The 15,000-nt window shown below is 37.6% G+C and overlaps 1 protein-coding gene across 4 annotated transcripts in view; it reads right to left on the bottom strand.

The window, feature by feature from the left end:
• LOC133650831 (peripheral-type benzodiazepine receptor-associated protein 1) overlaps positions 1-15,000 on the bottom strand; it is a 207,047-nt gene that overhangs the window by 163,842 nt on the left and 28,205 nt on the right. The window lies entirely within an intron of this gene.

The following is a 15,000-nucleotide window of genomic DNA, read 5'->3' as shown; positions in this document are numbered from 1 at the left end:
ATAAAAAAAATAAAAAATAAAAACAAATCAATTTAAAAAAATAAAAATAAAAAAATCGATTTTTTAAAAATGAGAATCGATTCTGAATCGCACAACGTGAGAATCGCGATTCGAATTCGAATCGATTTTTTCCCACGCCCCTAATATACATATATATATATATATATATATATATATATATATATATATATATATATATATATATATATATATATATATATATATATATATGTATATATTTATATATATATATATATATATACATATATATATATATATACATACATATATATATATACATACATATATATATATATATATATATATATATATATATATATATATATATATATATATATATATATATATATATATATATATATATATATATATATATATATATATATATATATATACATATATATATACATATATATATATATATATATATATATATATATATATATATATACATATATATATACATATATATATATACATATATATATATATATATATATATATATATATATATATATATATATATACAAATATATATACATATATATTTTGTTTTTTTTGTTTTTTTGTGCCTTCTTCCAGCTTAGACTTCAGAAGGTCAAATCGTACTTGCCCATAAACCACTTAGAAACAGTCGTGAATGCACTAACATCACACTTGGACTAGTGTAACTCTGTATACAAAAGTACATTGGCATTAATCAGTTTTCCACTCGCCCTTTACAACTGGTCCAAAATGCAGCTGCACAGCTCACAGGAACGAGGAAACATGACCACATCACCCCTGTACTGGTTTCTCTCCACTGGCTGCCTTTTGTTTTTCTAATTCAGTTCAAGATTTTATCATTTGCTTTTAAATCTCTACATGGGCTGGCTCCACCATATAAATCTGACCTACTTATTCTGCATACCCCGGTCAGAGATTTCAGATTTCAGTGCTTGTTAGTATGCCCAAGGTCGAGACTGAAGACTTAGGAGGAGATACGGCTTTTGCAGTAGCAGGCTCTAAACTCTGAAAAGCTCTCCCTCTGAATCTCAGAGTGGCAACATCTCTCGATACTTTTAAATCTTCTTTAAAAACTAACTTACTGTATTTGAGCTTGCGTTCAACACAAGCTGAGCTGGATTTATGTATGGACATTTTTTATCCATTTTTAACACTTTTATTTTTATAATGTTCTGTACTTATTGTGATTTTTACCTTTCTGTTTTTTGCACTATTTCTATGCATTTTTACTGTATTTTACATAAATGCTCCATACATATTTTGTGATTTTGATTAATTACATTCTTAAATGTTTACCTTTCTGTTTAAATCTGTAAAGTACGTTGGGGCAGTAGTCTGTTTTAAAATTTTGCTATATAAATAAATCTACCTTCACCTTAATTTCATAGACGCATCACAACATTCACTTTTTCCTTCAACAAAAACACTGACTACAACACATGCAGACTTCATGAGAGCCAACAAACATAATAAAACCTAACTTACTGTACACTGTCTGCTCTCACTAGGATGCTGAGTGTTAGGATGTTGATATATTCCCATTTAGATGAAGAATGACTCATAGTCCTCGCAAAGGGTTGAAAAAAAAGGGTGGGTGCAAACCAGCGTCTTTCGAATGTCTTTATCGCCATTTCCATTTCTGAGTCTAAATTGGCTTTTAAAGTGTATTAACTTCTCAGTTTATGTCCACATCAATTTACTATAAAGCTGAGAAGTATGATTTATAATCTCAAATGTACTTTTACGAGCTCAGAAGCAAGAAAGCCACCAACTAGCTCATGTCAGCAGCATATAGAAGATGCCTGATCATTGGCGTTGTTAGGCCTATTTTAGGGGGGCTCAAGCCCCCCTAAAATGTTCTTAAGCCCCCTAAATAATTTGGTGTTAAAATTTTTTTTTTTTTTTTTTTTACAAATACATGCCGACATATTCATTATAAAGTGGCCCGAATATGAGTTTAAATAAATAATAATATAACCTGTCATTATTCACTCAGTTTCCCCTCACTTCATAGCGTAAGATAGAGAGCCCCTTTAGTGCGTCGGTATCCAATCCATTCCACTTGTTCATATAGAAAATGCCCACATCACTCAAAATCCAGTCCGCATTTTCTCTGCGACCTTGCTTGCGGTCCTGCAGGTGTACGAAGCACATTAGCACACAGCACTGCAGAACAAGAACCTTGTGTCTGCAATTGTAAATAATTTTGTTTTTAAGTTTTGTGTTTCTTGTAGAATCTATATACAGTTAAAATAATGAAAAAAACATCATTAAATATATTTGTTTTATTGTATTGTTACATTAATAGCTGTTGTATTATTATAGTATGGCTTGTTAAACATTTCATAGGATTTTCAGAGGGTGGAAAAACCAAGACATTTAATATAAAATGTAAAATGAATAAATACATAAAAAGAAAAAGAAAGAAAATGGTTAAAAGCCATCGTCCCGGGGAGCATTTAATTTCGTCCAGTGCATTTTTTTTACCGTCCCCAGGACGACGGGACTACATTAATCTCAAGCCCTGGAAGTTACGTTTTATTGTTTGCATTATTTGTTTCAGCGTTGCACTTTGAAGATGGTCCCTCAGCTCTTTGACAGCTTTGACTCTTTTTCAGATCAGCAGACAGACTCTAAGTCTTGATCCAGATATTACTTTAATTCAAGTAATTAAGTAATATTTCCAGGGCTTGAATTTATAACCATTTTAGTCACATATGTGCCCAAAATGTAATCTGTGCAACTTCAAAATATTTGGGAACAAACAATTATTGTATTGTGAGCGAAAGTGGTGGCATTAGCCTCATGTTGTGAATTAATAACATAGAGGCTAATGCCATGACTTTCATTGTGTTTCAGTGTATCTTGAAGGATAATGCAAGTAATTGTTTCTTGTTGATGCTGTAAACAAAATGTCACTGTGCAAACCCATGTTTGTTGTTGTACTGAACACACATTGAAAATAAACCCACTGAAATAATAAAAATTACAATGATTAATTTCTAAGTCTTTGTTAGCCGTTTGTGACGTTTTGTGCTCGTGCGCTACGTTCGCTCGCATCCTGTGCATTTCCTGGGGGCTAAGCCCCCCCCGTCCTTAAAAGCTGGTGACGCCCCTGTGCCTGATCAGTGTGCCGCTAATTGTAGGTCCTTAATGTTAGCGCGTATAAAATCCATATCGCTAATACTCGGTTAATGTTTAGGTCCTGAAATGTAAATTGAGTATTTTTGGCGGTTTTTGAATAGTTATTTACTTGGTGAAATGGTCAGAATCAACAAAATAGACGCAATTATGTCATGGCTCCCTTTGTCTACATTGTAAGTTGACTTTAATTTACATTTATTTACGAGTTGGATTGCATTAAAAACCAATTGTTCTTGTGAGAACTTCCGGTGTCATGTAGGAAAGAGGACGTGTCTGTGAGGGCTACCAATTCACCTTGTTCCCTCGTCCTATTTACTTAACTTTAAGCCTGTATCGTTGACACTGTTTAAATCGATAACTTTGCCTAACTTCATTTGTTGCAAAATGAGTAACTTGAAGAGCACTTAATCGTCGAATACAGCTCAGACGGCAGCCACACATGCTGCAACTAAGCTGGCTACATTTACAGTTAGCGAACCTTTGAAGGCGGCTAACCTTTTTATCTAGATGGACAAAAAGTACAGTTACTTCTTATGCCATATGGTGGCACCTTGCAAAATTCTTACATTTGTTTTTAATTTTTTTTTATCTCTTATGTCCATGAAGTGCAATCTTGCCCAATTTTCAAATTATTTTTTTTATTAATGTTATTTTATTTCTACCATTTTACTTGGTTTATAATGCTTGTGTTGCTTTTATATGCACATTAAATTTCTACTTGAGGTCCATGAAACAGTGTTTTTATCTACAATAATGTTTCTTCTACAACCTGTGCACAACAATCTCCTGAGTACATTAAACAACACCACAACCACAATGACAACCGCGGCCTTCCCGGTCACAATAACTCCATCTAGCCATTCCACTCACCGCCCCAGCCGCACCTACCTGAGGGTCCCCCACTCCCTCCTCAACAAAGACAGAAACCACCCCGCTGCCCCCGGCCGCGATCTCAACCAGGCGCAGGACTCAGCCCTACGGCCTTGTATTGACTACAACCTACTTAATGACATCACAGTGACACCAAGGTGGTGGGCAAGTCCGCATACAGAGAGGTGATACAGCTGTACTCATAGTGCAGTTCCCACAACCTCCACATCAATGTGGACCAAACCTGTGAAGTCATAATCGATTTCAGGAAGGCTGGCAAACAGGACCCGGCACCACTAATCATCAACGGAACTGCCATAAAGAAGGTCAGCAGTGTGAACTACAACCTCGAATGCCTGGTTTATTGCTATTTATTAGGTTTACTGTTTATGTTAGCATGTTAGGGTTAGCACGCTAACGTTTTATGCTAGAATTTCAGCTAGTTTTGTACATTTTACCCTAATAATCATGGATTTTGGTACTTGCTGCTTTTTAAAATTGTGCTAGCCCTCCACCTGTTAGCATGCTAATCTTAGCATGTAGACGTTTTATGCTAGCATTTTAGCTAATTGTGTACATTTTAACCTAGTTATCATGGATTTTGTTACTTGGTGCCATCTTAGAATTATGCTAGCTATTGCCCTGTCAGCATGCTAACTTTGTATGCTAGCAATTTAGCTAATTGTATACATTTAGAGCTAATATTCATGGATTTTGTTATTTTGTACCCTCTTGGAAGGATGCTAACTATCCTAACGATCAGCATTGCAAGATTCATATTAAATTTCAGTACAACTTCTGCTCTTCACCTTTTAAACCATGTTTTACCTTTAAACTATTTTAACCTTCAAACCATTTCTACAGTCCACAAGGATTTCAATTCAGCGTCAGCTCATCCAAGTTCACACCATTTCAACATTCAAACCATTTCTACAATCTTTTTTTTTTGTTAACATTAAAACCATTTCTACATGCATCCTATAATCTATCAGCATTTCAGTTTAGCTTCAGCATTGAAGCATTCACATGCGATTTCTACAGAAATTGCTTTATCTAGTTACATTTAAAACACTTCCTTGTGGTTTACATTACATGTAATGATGTGTTTTTGGTCAAAATGTTGCATAGACTATGTTTTACAGACTGCCTTATAGCCGCCATTTTTTATTTACATGGCTCCACTTGGCAGCGTCTTCTCCTTGTCATCTTTATTGTAACGGTAGTTTTTTTGCTGACAGATATAAGTTAGAACTAAGATTGTCCCGATACCAACATTTTGGTAGCGGTACCAAAATGTATTTCAATACTTCTCAATACTTTTTAAAATAAAGGGAATCATGAAAAAAAAATCATATATGGTGTCATTTTAACAAAAGAGCTTACGATACATTAAACATATGGTTATTATTGCACTCAAAGAACATATTTAGAGGAATAAAATAAAAATTAATATGCATTAAACACATTGGGCTTTTCTTGTTCCACTCAAATAATTGATTTTATATATTACATGTAGCCTGCCATAATCTAGGATTAGATTAGAATAGAATACAAAGCTTTACTGATATTGTATTAAATAATTCATGATTTATGTTTGCCACTCTTGGTCTGTGCTTTCAGATTAATAAAATCATTGGTAAATACTAACAACAACACAGATGAGACATGTAGCAGGTGAAACATACATTGTTAAAGATAAGACACACATTTTATTAATTTGTTACAAAATTCTGTCATTTCACTTGTATTAGTTTGTGCTACGTGGGCGGTTGGACTTCGCTAATATTTAGCATCAAGCCAAGCAGCTATGTGTACGTTTACGATATGTGTACAGTAGGGGACCTAGTTAACCACATTACCTTTAACCCTAGAGTCAACTTATTTCAAAACTACGGTAAACCACCTAGGCGACAAAAACTGGTTGTGCTCAAAAAAGTGTTATCATTTAAAAAAAAACATTTTTTAACTTTCAACACTTTAAAATGTTCACTAACTTTAGACCTATCCATATATATAAAGTTTCTATACAGTATATTTGTAATGTTTTTTTATGTTTTATGCTCGTTTTGTAAAAAAACATTTTTATGATCAGAAAAACACAAAACATGCATCATTTCTAAAAGTGAGTTGCAATGTGGACTACTTTGGATGAGGTAATTAAAGCCTTTAATAATATAAAAAAAATCCATCATAACACTGATGTTGATGCATTATTATTATTTTTGGAACTAGACAGTTTTCTTCCTAAAAACTCACATTATCACTCCTTCGCCGAAAAACGGTCGCGCTCAAAAAAAGTGTTATAAGTAAGACATATATACATTTTCCGCGCTCCATCAAGCAGTGCGGCTTCGTAGCTTGCCAAAGTCCTACTAAAACATTTTGACAGATTTTTGAGCGCCGTGTGTAATGTTCTATATTCTCAATGAAACATCAACGTTTTGGTGGTACTTCCTAGCGTCATTTATTTAACAGGTGTCAGGTTGCAGTACACACATACCTCTCAGAGTCGTGTGTAAAGAGAGTATTGCCAACTCAGTTTCTGGCGATCTCCTAAATGATTAATCAAAAGGCACTCACGTGACTGACTACAAGGTGCCATGACTGCTACCAACTTTGAGCTGATGCTATGTGTTTGCGCCGCTTCCTCATTAGTTTTTCGACATGTATAAATATGTTGTGCATCATGGGGCTGCTTTACCAACAAGAATTGTGGAAAGCTTTTACATTGCTTTCTAAACAACCCGCAAAGCACACAAGCACTGGATGTTAAGGTTCTCTATCAACACTGAAGAGCCACCGATTACAGCCTCTTGAGCAGAGTAACACGTGTGCATTTTGTTTAGGAAAAAACAGAGTAACACACAGAAGCTAACACAATTAATAACAGAAGAAATGAACAAATTAAAGAGATCGTTTGACAAAAACAGACTATCTTTGAATCTCAGTAAAAACTAAAATAATGATATTCCGTAACAGCAAAAGAGAAAGTCAAACACAAATACAGAAAGACGAACATTGAATGAGTAAAAGAAACCAAATGTTGGGTGTAATAATAGATGAGAAAATGAACTGGAAATCTCATAAAAAATATACAACAAAGTGGCAATAAATATGTCAATAATGAATAAAAAACAATATGTTTGGACTCACTCCATATGTTCTATTGTTCGCTAGTGTTACAATATCTGAGTTTTTTTGCAGAAATATGGGGAAATAACTCCATGAGTACACTTTTTTACTTACCATGTTACAAAAAAGAAAAATCTGTTACAATAATACATGAGTGATACATACAGTGATTACAAATTCATTGGAGGCAGCCACCACAGTTGACATACTTCACACAAAAGTCACAATTTCTCTGTGATTTTTGGTCCAAAGCTAATGAAGATTTTGGAAGAATTAGTGTACTTTTTTTTTTTAGTTTTTAAAAAAATTAAAAGTTAAAGTACTAATGATTGTCACACACACACACTTGGTGTGGCGAAATTATTCTCTGCATTTGACCCATCTTTGGGTGGCCGCGCCCGGGAATAATTTTTGGTGATTTAACCCCCAATTCCAACCCCTTGATGCTGAGTGTCAAACAGGGAGGTAGGGTCCCATTTTTATAGTCTTTGGTATGCTCACGACCTACCAATCTTCAGGGCAGACACTCTAACCACAAGGCCACTAGTTTTAACATTTATTATTTTACATTTATAGCGCCGTCAGGTAAGTGTTGGAGTACAAAACCTGTGAAGTCATAATCGCAGCTGGTAGCACCTGCTGGTCACTAAACACTGCAGGAATGTAGCAGCAGAGTGTGTCAAAAACGGCCATAAAATTATACTTTCACAAAAGAAAAGCATGTTTTATTGTAAGTTTATGTGCTGCAGTAAGTTTAGACCTATATACAGACATATTATTTTAGTTAATTTCTTCAGAAGAACTGACGTCAAAACGACAGCAATTGCATGCATCGCCGCACATGTCCTTGATAGCTGCCTTGGCGCCTTTTGTTTTGTTGGCCACAGCCCTTTGAGACACTTGTGATTTAGGGCTATATAAATAAACATTGATTGATTGATTGATTGGCCATACTCTCTTTATAAAGGACTCTGGTATCTCTTATTTGTGACTGCCATCTACTGGTCGTCGGTAAGCACAACCAGAATTAATACTTAAACAGGGGCACCAGGTGAGTGGAAAAACAAGTTGACTCTACATTGAAGATATTAGCATATACAGTACATCTGACTTACAACACCAAACACTTCCAAAGTTTGCCGATAAGTAGATATGGTAGATAGTAGACAGATAGATAGTACTTTATTGATTCCTTCAGGAGAGTTCCCTCAGGAAAATTAAAATGTATTGATCAATTGATCAAAATAGTATTAATCTCTCAGAGATTGCTGAGCCATTTTGAGAGATAATGAGAAAGCCAGTCTCATGAGTGGTGACGTCGTGCTAGGAACCACAGAGCCCTTCCCCATCAACAACAATGCTAATCAAGCAGACTTTGTGAGAGCCAACAATGATTACTTTTGGTAAAATTATGATCCATGACCTTATAGTTTTGAGCCTGAACATAGTTTTGAGCCCGAACACAAAGAGGAGTGAAGTGAAGTGAAGTGAATTACATTTATATAGCGCTTTTTCTCAAGTGACTCAAAGCGCTTTACATTGTGAAACCCAATATCTAAGTTACATTTAAACCGGTGTGGGTGGCACTGGGAGCAGGTGGGTAAAGTGTCTTGCCCAAGGACACAACGGCAGTGACTAGGATGGCGGAAGCGGGGATCGAACCTGCAACCCTCAAGTTGCTGGCACGGCCGCTCTACCAACCGAGCTATACCGTCCGTAGGATGAGCAATAAGTTTTAGAAGCTGAGTGATGGATGCAGTTTCATTGTGACACTATAGCATCTGCAGCATTGCTAGGTGCTAAACATAAAAACTAACCATAATAAAGCATAATAAAACACTTACTGTAATATTTACACTCTTGCTGGGATGCCGATCAACGGGACGCTCACATAATTCCGTTTAGACGAAGAATCAATCACAATCCTCACGAAATGTCAAACCTATTTTTATTTGCCGCCATGGAGGCGAGGATTGCTGACTTAGATTATGTTGACACAGCAGGCCAAACGTTTTTTTTTTCAAAATCTGATTTCGTCCAGCTGACTGTTTAGTTTTCAAATAAAATGTGATCCTGATGTGGCCCAAATGTATAGCGAGCGTTGAGCGTTTAAAGTGGCCAAAATGTATCCAAACTATGTAAAAAAAAATAAAAAATTAATAAAACTGATTTGGTGTCTAGTAAGGGTGTGGGAAAAAATCGATTTGAATCCGAATCGCGATTCTCACGTTGTGCGATTCAGAATCGATTCTCATTTTTAAAAAATCGATTTTTTATTTATTTATTTATTTACTATTTTTAATTTTTATTTTTTATTAATCCAACAAAACAATACGCAGCAATACCATAACAATGCAATCCAATTCCAAAACCAAACCCGACCTAGCAACACTCAGAACTGCAATAAACAGAGCAAATGAGAGGAGACACAAACACGACACAGAACAAACCAAAAGTAGTGAAACAAAAATGAATATTATCAACAACAGTATCAATATTAGTTACAGTTTCAACATAGCAGTGAATAAAAATCCCTCATTGACATTATCATTAGACATTTGTATATAAAAAAAAAAAGAACAATAATGTCGCATCTCATAAGCTTGACAACACACTGTGTCCAATATTTTCACAAAGATAAAATAAGTCATATTTTTGGTTCATTTAATAGTTAAAACAAATGTACATTATTGCAATCAGTTGATAAAACATTGTCCTTTACAATTATAAAAGATTTTTACAAAAATTTACTACTCTGCTTGCATGACAGCAGACTGGGGTAGATCCTGCTGAAATCCTATGTATTGAATGAATAGAGAATCGTTTTGAATCGGGAAAAAATCGTTTTTGAATCGAGAATCGTGTTGAATTGAAGAAAAATTGATTTTGAATCGAATCGTGACCCCAAGAATCGATATTGAATCGAATCGTGGGACACCCAAAGATTCACAGCCCTAGTGTCTAGTGTAAAATGGAGCCTTAGAAGTGGCTTTGCACTGTGGAACGCTGCTAGCCTCTAGCAAGAATGCTTCGGTGCGTTAAGGACGCATTTGTTTGCTTGTCCCTGTCAAATTTGTGGGACACAGCTAAAATGTGTCATCAAGACGCATTATCAGGATATAACGATACTATCAAAAGCTCTATCGTCAAATGCTTATCATTTTTATCGTGTATCGTCTATTCTATATCGAGGGGGTGGAGCCGCAGCCCTGCTTTACTGTGTACCTCTTGCCTCACACTTGTTCGGCCCAGCTATTAAAGGCCTACTGAAACCCACTACTACCGACCACGCAATCTGATAGTTTATATATCAATGATGAAATCTTAACATTGCAACACATGCCAATACGGCCGGGTTAACTTATAAAGTGCAATTTTAAATTTCCCGGGAAATATCGGGCTGAAAACGTCTCGGTATGATGACGTTTGCGCGTGACGTCACGGATTGAACGGAAGTATTCGGACACCATTGTGTCCCAATACAAACAGCGTCTGTTTTCATCGAAAAATTCCACAGTATTCTGGACATCTGTGTTGGTGAATCTTTTGCAATTTGTTTAATGAACAATGGAGACAGCAAAGAAGAAAGCTGTAGGTGGGATCGGTGTATTAGCGGCTGGCTACAGCAACACAACCAGGAGGACTTTGAGTTGGATAGCAGACGCGCTATCCGACGCTAGCCGCCGACCGCACCGATGATCGGGTGAAGTCCTTTGTCACGCCGTCGATCGCTGGAACGCAGGTGAGCACGGGTCGTGATGAGCAGATGAGGGCTGGCGTAGGTGGAGAGCTAATGTTTTTAGCATAGCTCTGTCGAGGTCCCGTAGCTAAGTTAGCTTCAATGGCGTCGTTAGCAACAGCATTGCTAGGCTTCGCCAGGCTGGACAGCATTAACCGTGTGGTTACAGGTCCAGGGTTTGGTTCGGTGTCTCCTGATAGTAGAAGTAATAGTAGTATTGTTGATTTTCTGTCTATCGTTCCAGTCAGGGGTATGTTTCTTCTATTTCTATCCGCAGTTAAGTACGATGCTATCACGTTAGCTCCGAAGCTAAAGTGCTTCACCGATGTATTGTCGTGGAGATAAAAGTCACTGTGAATGTCCATTTTGCGTTCTCGACTCTCATTTTCAAGAGGATATAGTATCCAAGGTGGTTTAAAATACAAATTCGTGATCCACAATAGAAAAAGTAGAAAGTGTGGAATCCAATGAGCCCTTGTACCTAAGTTACGGTCAGAGCGAAAAAAGATACACCCTGGCGTTCTGCACTGCACTCTAATCCTTCACTCTCACTTTCTTCATCTACGAATCTTTCATTCTCGCTCAAATTAATGGGGTAATCCTCGCTTTCTCGGTCCGAATCGCTCTCGCTGCTCGTGTAAACAATGTGCAGATGTGAGGAGCTCTTCAACCTGTGACATCACGCTACTTCCGGTACAGGCAAGGCTTTTTTATCAGCGACCAAAAGTTGCGAACTTTATCGTCGATGTTCTCTACTAAATCCTTTCAGCAAAAATATGGCAATATCGCAAAATGATCAAGTATGACACATAGAATGGACCTGCTATCCCCGTTTAAATAAGAAAATTTAATTTCAGTAGGCCTTTAACCGTGTGCGTGCCGAACGCAATTGCTATTGCGACATCCAGTAGATTTATTTTGAACAGCAGTTTCTTTCATGAAAAATTGCAGCTCATTTTTATATTTGCAGGTTGGATTATTAAAACGGTTTGTGTGCCATGCCATACTTTTGACACCCCTGGTTTAGATTCATGATTGGAAAGTTCTGCTCTGGTGGAAGTCTTCTCTCTCCGAGTGCATTTGTAGTTTAATCAGTATGACACGGGATTGTGCCGAAAATGTAATTTCAGTTCTTATGTGTCTTGTACATGTAAGAATGGACAATAAAGCTGATTGATTGATTGATTGATTGATTGATTGATGACGATTTGAGTTTGTATTTTTTTACGCTCCGTTGTGACACTGGTTTAGCTCCCTGTGTCTCTGAGTTTTGCCCCATATTTTGTATCATGTGTTCCCTTTATTTAAATCGGTTTGTCTTCCTACAAGCAGAGCTGGGTGGAATTACTGGAGGTGCAGCAGGTGATTCTTATCAACGCCCCTTCTTGGTCACCTCTACTGCAGCAGGAAGGTGGTGGAGTTATTTGTTTGCTGCTATTCCTGGTCACATGGACTCACGTTTGCTCCTGCTTTATCCAGCTCCCTCCTGCTGTTCCAGTAGCCCATTCGGGTCCCCCGCTAGTTCTCTGGTTCGTAATTTTTTCGTCGTATTATTTGTGTTAAATATTTTCGTGGTGCAAGTTAATTTTCTTTCTTGTTCTACTTGCACCGTAGCTTTTCATTGGAACCCTGAACATTGTAATATATACACTTTTTCAGTTCACACTGGCTCCCTGGGATCCATTCGCCTTCCTGCCTTGGCCAAAGCTGAACAGAATAACTCCACCATTTAATGGATTAAACAGAGCAGCAAAATAGTTATTTAGCTATGAGTGCACAAGGGCAGAAACTCAATCAGCATGATCAGACGCAGGATGATTTAACCACGCTAGTGCGAGACATGCTTGTCCGGATTATCACTCCTACCCTCGCTGTGTCAGCCCACATCGAAGCGGCCGCTCTCGTTCTGTCATCCAGCTTCCCTCCCTGAGAACCCAACATCCCATACCTTGCAAATTATGAGGGGGATTTTGGACTATTCAAATAGTTTATTAACCAATGCTCCTTGATCAGCAGCCTCAGCAGCCTCATACATATGCCACTGACTCCGCCAAGTTGGCGCACATTCTCGGCTTCCTCTCTGGTCGCACTGCTCGATGGGCAATGGCAGTCAAGAGCAAGCAAGAAATGCACTTGAACTTAAATATTTTTATTGATGAACTAAAGAGTGTTTTTGATCACTCAGTAAAGAACGAGAGGCTGGCATTTGTCTGCTGGCATTGAGTCATGGGGCGTGTTCCTTAGCGGACCATTCTATCTCTTTCTGCATTTTGGCTGTAAAGAGCAGATACAACGAGACGACCTTTCGGGCCATTTTTTTGACCAGCCTCAACTCTTGCCTTCAAGATGAGTTGGCCCTGCGGAACGCGAAAGATGTAGGAGGAGCTCATCTCTCTTGCCATCTTGCTGTACAACCGTACACGGACTTATCCCAGATTTTTGACTTTTACATTATCATTCCATTCACTTTCACCGCCATGTTTACAAACGCTTCCCTCCTCGATGGCTGCACATCTGGTCACTAAACACTTTATACATTCCCATCCACCGGCTTCAACCATGCATTAAATTGATCGTTCAAGAGACACAAACCGTTGAACTTTTACTTACCCATTTTATGCAAGTAATTTGGCTTTGCTGTGGGCTTTCGTTAAGTTTTCTCCGCTGCTATGCTAACTAAGCTGTCAACACACAGCTGCGTGCACACACATTTATCAAACACCACAAAGCTGGTGGTGTTTGATAAATTCTGACCGGGCAGCACAGTCAGTTCCACTGTGTAGTTATAGCGTCCTCAAAAATCGAAACATGTCAAAGCGAGACTGAAATGTATGCATGTTTTGAATAAAAGTAACATCAATAGATTTTTAAGACCTTTCAAAATCGTATTTAAGACCTTTTATGAGATTTTAAGAGAATTTTAGACATTTTAAGGCCTTAAATTAAAATTATTGGATTTAAGACTTTTTAAGACCCCGCGGATACCCTGACTATTGATTTAGTTCCCGGATCGCTGCTTCCCTCCTCACGGATCGATAACATTTCCCAAATAGAACAGACGACCCTTGAAGATTACATTTACTCTCTTTTGGCAGCCGTTTTTTTCTTTTTTAAGAAAAAGGACGGCCTCTTCCTCTTTTGCAATTTATTAATGGTCATCTGACCTTTACGGCCAAAACCATTCTAGATGCCAGGAGATGGGGTAAGACCTTTCAGTACTGTATTGATTGGGAGGGTCATGGCTCAGAGGACAGATATTGTGTTTCTCGGTCACTTATCACTGATAATTATCTCCTTTCTAATTTCGACTGCAAGTTTCCAAACAAACCAGGTGGTCCGCCAGGTAGTGTCCGTTGGTTAGGGGACGAAGGGGGTACTGACACGCGCCGCTGTGACACTGGTTTAGCTCCCTGTGTCTCTAGGTTTTGCACTCCTATTTTGTATAATTTATTCCCTTCATTTACATCTGTTTGTCTTCTTAGAAGCAGACACTCCCTGAGCTGGAGGTGCAGCAGGTGATCCTCATTAGTGTCCCTTCTTATTGACCTCTGCCGCAGCAGGACAGTTGTGGAGTTATTTGTTTGCTGCTATTCCTCACATTTGCTCCTGCTTTTTCCTGCTCCCTCCTGGTTTGTGTTTCTTCTTCTTTGTTTTTCTTACATTTTCCTGTGGTGCAAGTTAGTTTTCTTTGTGTTCTACTTGCACTGTTGTATTTAGTGTAATACAGTGTTAACAGTGTAAGATACACACTTTATAGTCCATACTGATCTTGTCTCTGCATTGTGGGATCCATTCCCCGTCCTGCCTTGGCCACAGCCTATGATAACTACCTGTATGAAAGTTGGAAATAGCCTGCTGGGATTTTATTAATATTTATATAATTATAATAATTTAATGAACAATTTTTGCGATGGGTGCTGAACTGTGATTATTGTAGCAATGAGTACCTTACACCCTAACCTGACCTAAACTAATAAAAACAAATCTATTGATAAATGAAAATCATCCTGTGGAGGGGGGCGTGGCCTGCGGGCCTACAGCGAAGCGGGGTGTGCCGGGACCGGCCTCGAAGTCAGCGACAGGTGAGT

The sequence above is a fragment of the Entelurus aequoreus genome, linkage group LG05, assembly GCF_033978785.1.
Source record: "Entelurus aequoreus isolate RoL-2023_Sb linkage group LG05, RoL_Eaeq_v1.1, whole genome shotgun sequence".
Classification (NCBI taxonomy): Eukaryota; Metazoa; Chordata; class Actinopteri; order Syngnathiformes; family Syngnathidae; genus Entelurus; species Entelurus aequoreus.
This window is presented reverse-complemented; position numbering and strand designations above follow the sequence as displayed.